Source organism: Hydra vulgaris, chromosome 13, assembly GCF_038396675.1.
Source record: "Hydra vulgaris chromosome 13, alternate assembly HydraT2T_AEP".
NCBI lineage: Eukaryota > Metazoa > Cnidaria > Hydrozoa > Anthoathecata > Hydridae > Hydra > Hydra vulgaris.
This window is the reverse complement of record NC_088932.1, coordinates 8,877,291-8,884,580: the sequence shown is the minus strand read 5'-3', so window position 1 is coordinate 8,884,580 and position 7,290 is coordinate 8,877,291. Positions and strand designations below refer to the sequence as shown.

General features: G+C 21.4%; 1 long non-coding RNA gene across 1 annotated transcript; it reads right to left on the bottom strand.

Annotated features, from left to right (window-relative positions):
- Positions 1-2,181: 2,181 nt before the first annotated feature.
- On the bottom strand, positions 2,182-6,502 carry LOC136090325 (uncharacterized). Its single transcript, XR_010643347.1, has 4 exons — positions 6,328-6,502; positions 4,120-4,188; positions 3,850-3,979; positions 2,182-2,333 (listed from the first exon to the last, which is right to left on the bottom strand). It is a non-coding gene; the product is annotated as an uncharacterized LOC136090325 (long non-coding RNA).
- Positions 6,503-7,290: the final 788 nt, after the last annotated feature.

Genomic DNA, 7,290 nt, shown 5'->3' with positions numbered 1-7,290 from the left:
ATAAAGAATATAGTAAATATTCAATCAAAATTAGGTTATACAAATCTGAAAGCTAACTTAACTATTGTTATTATTAAATAAGTAATAGTTTAATCTTAACATAATAGTTTAATCTTAACCGAAAAACCATTAAATCAGTTAATTTTATATTCAGATTGTCAAAATTAAAAAAATTCTAACCTTATCATTCAAAGATCATAATCAACCTTATTATTCAAAAATCATACTTAAGGATCTGCAAAATATTGAATTTTCCGACATTCTATATACTGATATCTATTGGCTATTTAAATATTAGAATAATTAAAAATTCTATTGTTCTAAAAAAACGGCAAAGGAAATACCAATTTCTGCTGATTTGCAACAGTTGATAGTTCAGTTTTCCATCAATATTTCATAATCAATTTACTCAGTCTAAGTAAGGTTTGCAAATAGGCTCCTCATTTATCAAAAATAAACTTTATCAGATTTGTCTATGAAATTCGACATCTCTTTCGCAATTACATCCAAATTTTGTATATATATTTATATATAATACATGTTATATATATATATATACATATATGTTTATATATAATATATATTCTATATATGAATATATATATATATATATATACATATATATATATATATATATATATATATATATATATATATATATTTCTTGAATGTAGACATCATGTATGAGAGTATGTAAATTATTATTTTACAAACATCAATTAATACGAGTTTCTCTCAATACTAAATTTATTTTTATTTTTTATTAAAAAAATTTTCGCTGGATTGTTGACAGGCGTTTTCAGTTTTAAAGATTTTTTTTGTTTTTTTTGTATCTTATTTTTAAAACGGCAGTTTTATTTTATGTCAATGGGATGGTTTCATCTTTTTCTGACGTAAGTGCGCCATAAATGGTGTCCAAAATTTGTTGACACATATTGACCTTCATCTAAATTGATACCATTTTGTTGAGGGGCACATTGGTGGTACTGTATTTCGAGTGCCTCACGAACTTTCCTATCAAACTTTTTAGCATCAACTTTTAGAGTTCTGCAACTGTCCCAGTTAAATTGTTGTGAACAATGTCTCATGTGTGTAGCTAATGCAGATCGTTCTGTTTTATTTCCTATTAAACTGTTTTTATTTGCATTTTTGTTTCACCTATATACTTTTTGTTACAATGACATTAAATAAGGTAGACTCCTGGGTGGCTGTTCATTTTTAGTTTGGATTTATTTCTTGAAGTCAATATTGCTTCTAGGTTCAGATTTGATTTAAATATTAGAATAATTAAAAATTCTATTGTTCTAAAAAAACGGCAAAGGAAATACCAATTTCTGTTGATGTGCAACAGTTAATAGTTCAGTTTTCCATCAATATTTCATAATCAATTTACTCAGTCAAAGTAACTATTTTGCAAATAGGCTCCTCATATATCAAAAATAAACTTTATCAGATTTGTCTATGAAATTCGACATCTCTTTCGCTTATAAAACGGTCATATTTGTCAGTCATCTGTGGTACATACTCCTTTCTTTGACTCTTTTCTGGAATCCTTTATTTTGAATCAAATGAAAGAAAAAAGATCAGTTCATATTCTTAAAACTTCCTATTGGTTCTTACTACCCAGCAAACATGACAACGTTGAATCAACGTTGAAAACTGGTCGCAAAAGATGTTGCGGAAACGTTGACAAAGTAATCGATTTTGCAAAGTTATGTAACGTTGTTTAATAGACGTTGATTAAACGTTATTGCGTAACGTTAAAAAAACGTTACTAAATGACGTTACAAAAGCGTCGCAACTAAACGTTGAAAGAGCGTTACATAAAAAGCGTTGAACAAACGTCGCAACTTAGCGTTGAAAAAACGTTACCTAAAAAGCGTTGCATAAACGCTGTTAAAGCAGTCTATTTTGCAAGGATTTGTAACATTGTTAGTAAAACGTCGATTTAACGTGACTCAAAAACGTCGAGTAAAGGTTGAAATATAACGTTGAATCAACGCTTAAATGCGCTGTATAAAATATCGAAAAATATTATTAAACGTAATTAAACGTGGCTATAATATATATTGAATTGGCAAATAAAACTAAATTGTTATTTAAACTCTGCCCTCGCAATATTTCCAAAATCAATTTTTAATACAAACAGGAATATACAATGATAAATATGAAAAAGCTTAACATATAGAATTCATAGATATATATATAAAAATATAAATATTTTCTTTAAAGTTTATGTGTGTGAGTGTTTGCATATATATTTATGCAATATATAAAAATACAATATACAGGATATCGTATCGATAGGCCAGGATATCATTGAGATACAGAATCTAAATCAAAAAACAAAACTTGTACCATATATATATAATTTATAATTATAGATTTATATATATAATTTATAATTATAGATTCAGGTATCACTCCATTGACTAGTTTTTAAATATATGAGTGACACCTAACCTAATTTATGTGAGTTTATAAATATTATTGTAAATTTTCATATTTTATGGTTAAATAAATGGATTATTATTATTATATATAAAATATATAGATAAATAAATTACATATATATATATATATATATAAATTATATATATACTTATAAATTATATATATATACAAATTATATATATATATAAGTTATATATATATATATAAATTATATATATATATAAATATATATATATATATATATATATATATATAAATATATATATGTATATATATGTATATATATATATATATATATATATATATATATATATATATATATATATATATACATATTTATTTATTTATTGTACAGTAAACTCCCGGTTATTCGAAATGGCACTTAAAATTTTTTGCTTATTCGAAGCAATTTTCATTTTCTGTGAAATTATTTAAATAGATAGATAGATAGATTGATAGATAGATAGATAGATACACTTGGTTATCAAACACTTCTTTTAATTTCTTACTTAGTTTGTTCAAAAATTTTTAGTGAAATATCAAGCTCTTTAATTGCCAGTTGTTTTTCTAAAAATGTTGTTTTTGTGAAATTTCGCTTTTCTTCTGCTTCAATGCTTAACTTGTCATTGCAGTTTTTTTTAGCTTAATGTGATTAGTACTTGCCCACATGATGTTGCCGTAAGTTAAGTAACTACGTTTAAAGGAAAAATATAAATTTTTTAAGATAGATTTTTATCAAAGTTCACACCAAAAAATTTTACAAATATTTGCCTTTTGATGTTAGTTATATTCATCAAAAGATTGGGAAGAATAAGTGCATGAGTTTGTTAAAGAAAATATTGCATGAGTTTGTTAAAGAAAAAAGTTTTCTTTAACAAACTCATGCAAATGCTGTTATGCAGAAATGCAGTTATTCGAACTTGCAGTTGTTCAAAATTTCGGTTATTCGAAACAATTTTTGCTCCTCTTGAAGATAAAAAAACACATTTAAGGAACAAAAAAAAAAAAAAAAATGGACTATATTTTCAATGAATTGTAAAATATTTATAATTTTACAAAGATAAAACTGAAGTAGCACCAAATGCCATGGGTCTTTTTCTTTTTTACTTTCTACTTTTATTAAAATTTGAAAGAAACTTAAAGTAGGTCATTTTAAAAAGCATATTTAGTTATTCGAGTTTTGGGTTATTCGAAATAAATTCTTATACCTCTTGGAGGTTTGAATAACCGGGAGTTTACTGTATATATATATATATATATATATATATATATATATATATATATATATATATATATATATATATATAAATATAGACATATACATTTTATGGAAGTCAAATTTTACAATTAAAAATAGTCACAATTCCATACATAAATTAACTAAATTAAACTTACTTGAATAGTTGTAACTATAAATTATCAATTTAAATCATATAATGTACTTTGTTCATAAGATGGAAACCAGTCAAAACCATATCATTCCTCTATCTTTGATCCACCAGAACTTTACTAAATAAACTTACACCTAAAATCAAATTATAACATTTCAAAAAAATTTAAACAGTATTATTAAAATCAGATATGACTATTAATTAATAATGAGTTTTATTTATTCTTCACCATATAAAAAGTTAAATGCAAAGAGAAACACAATCATTCACTAACATAATTACTTTCATTCTTTTTCGGAGTCCTCTGTAGTGGTAAAATTAAAACCTTCGCCTACTTCTTTATCTAATAATAGATACTTATAAGTAATTATTTAGTAAAACAAATATAAACAAAAACGTAAAAACTAAAATGTAGGCCCAGTGCAAACAGATTACAATATATATCTAGGCAATCATAATACAATGAACAAATTCAAAATTTTACTTATCCCAAAATAAAAATAAGACTTATTAGATGTTTATTTGATATAGTACTTCACCATTAATTATAGAAGTTTATTTGATATAGTACTTCATCATTATATATATATATATATATATATATATATATATATATATATATATATATATATATATATATATATATATATAATATATATATATATATATATATATATATATATAAATGTACACAAATATATATAAATATATATATATATATATTTATATATATTTAATATATATAATGTATGTATATATATGTATATGTACATATATATATATATATATATATATATATATATATATATATATATATATATATATATATATATATATATATATATATATATATTCATAATTACATGCATTAATACATGATATTAAAATAAATAAAAATTTATATCAAAGGTATGTGATAAATAATAAATGTTATTTATCACATACCTTTGATATAAATTTTTATTTATTTTAATATTATGTATTAAATATATATATATATATTTATATATATTTATATATATATAATGTATTATATATGTATATGTACATATATATATATATATATATATATATATATATATATATATATATATATATATATATATATATATATAATGTATGTATATATATAAATATAAATATATATATATATATTGTATATATATATATGTACATATATATATATATATATATATATATATATATATATATATATATATATATATATATATATATATATATATATATATATATTCATAATTACATGCATTAATACATAATATTAAAATAAATAAAAATTTATATCAAAGGTATGTGATAAATAATAAATGTTATTTATCACATACCTTTGATATAAATTTTTATTTATTTTAATATTATGTATTAAATATATATATATATATATTTATATATATTTATATATATATAATGTATGTATATATATGTATATGTACATATATATATATATATATATATATATATATATATATATATATATATAATGTATGTATATATATAAATATAAATATATATATATATATATATATATATATATATATATATACATATATATATATATATATATATATATATATATATACATATATATATATATATATATATATATATACATATATATATATATATATATATATATATATATATATATATATATATATATATATATATTCATAATTACATGCATTAATACATAATATTAAAATAAATAAAAATTTATATCAAAGGTATGTGATAAATAATAAATGTTAGAATTATATATACAACACCAACTCTAAAATTAGGACTAGAAATATAAACATTTTATATTCATGTATAAAATGTATATACTTCTTTTACATATATTCATAAATTTACCCATATATACATGCATAAATACATATTATTAAAATAAATAAAAATATATGATAAAGAATAAATGTTAGAATTAAATATACAGCACCAACTCTATAATTAGGACTTAATACTTTTCCTAATAAAATTAGAAGATTTTCAAAAAAATGGAAATAAAGTTTCTCATCCAGACGTGTTTTTATATAAAAAAAAACTTAATAATGCATACTTTCATTATTGGTCGAAGATTTTATACTGAAGTATTTGCTTGATAACTAGGGTAAGGTGTTTAAAGTTTTTCAAATAAGTTAAAAAATTAGTCTGTTAACATACTAATTTCAGTCTGACTTATTATGCTTTATTAATTTTGATATTACTTAAAACATCTTAATCTCATCAAAATTAAGTGCTATTTCTAACTTAGAAATAACATATTTAATACAATTTTGCAATTTATTAAAATGGTCATTTTAAAATAAATAAATCATCAATAAAAATAACCTGAATAAACCGAATATACTCGGAGATTTATGTATATTATATACAATTTGATGCAAAATCTAAAAGTTTAAATTAGCCGCAATAAAAAGAAGTTATAAAACATAACTTTATTAAAACATTTTTTTTATACCATCTGCATGTATCCTATTAAGTTTTCATTGCCTTTTCTTTACGGCAAATTTTTTTGTAATGGCTAGTTAATGAGACAATAATTTTCAATGTGTCACTTCCTCAACGTTTTCAAAACAACGTATAATTAACGTTGGCAAAAAAACACTTTTTCAACGTTTTTTAACTACCACATTTTCAACGTTGGTATATGTAACGTTGAATAAGCGTTGTTTCATAAATAGCTTAAATACGTTGAAAAAGCAGCTAGGATAAAACCACCTATTCCTGGCCACTTAATTTTAAACTTCGTTATATATTACCGCGAACGGCATAGGATCATGAAAAAATATTTCTAAACTCTCAATAAACTTCTTGAGATACAATTTATGACAAGTTTGGTAATTTTTGTCAATAAATTAACAAGTTTCAGCACAAATACAATAAGGCTTAAAAAACACCAAATCCTGGCCGGAGATCCGAAACATGGCCATTTCGAACTTATTCCTGGCCATTAAGTTTTACGAAGTAAAAGTAGTGACAATGATTTTAAAAACACAACAAATTTATTGTCTCGAGTTTAAAAAATAAGTTCTGCACAAATTTTTACTTGTGTATATTCAGGAAATATAGAATTAAAGCAAAATGCGAAAATAATAAAAAAATACTTTTTTTAACAGCTAAACAAAAATAAATTTTAAATCGCTTCACAAAACTTAGCAAATGTCTTAAATGAATAAAAACATAAACTTGCTATACTTATGTAATTAATACTAATGTTTTTTGTCATGTCATAAAGTAGCAGTTTAAGAAAAAAGCCAGCGTTTGATAAGATTTTCAGTTTTAAAATGTATTTTACAATTTCAACAACAATCTCAAAAATATACCAATTCAAAATGGTACTTATGAGGTTCCATAAAAGAAGTATATTAAATTAGGCAACAAAACACATAAACATAGTATAGTGATACTTTGCAAATAACTC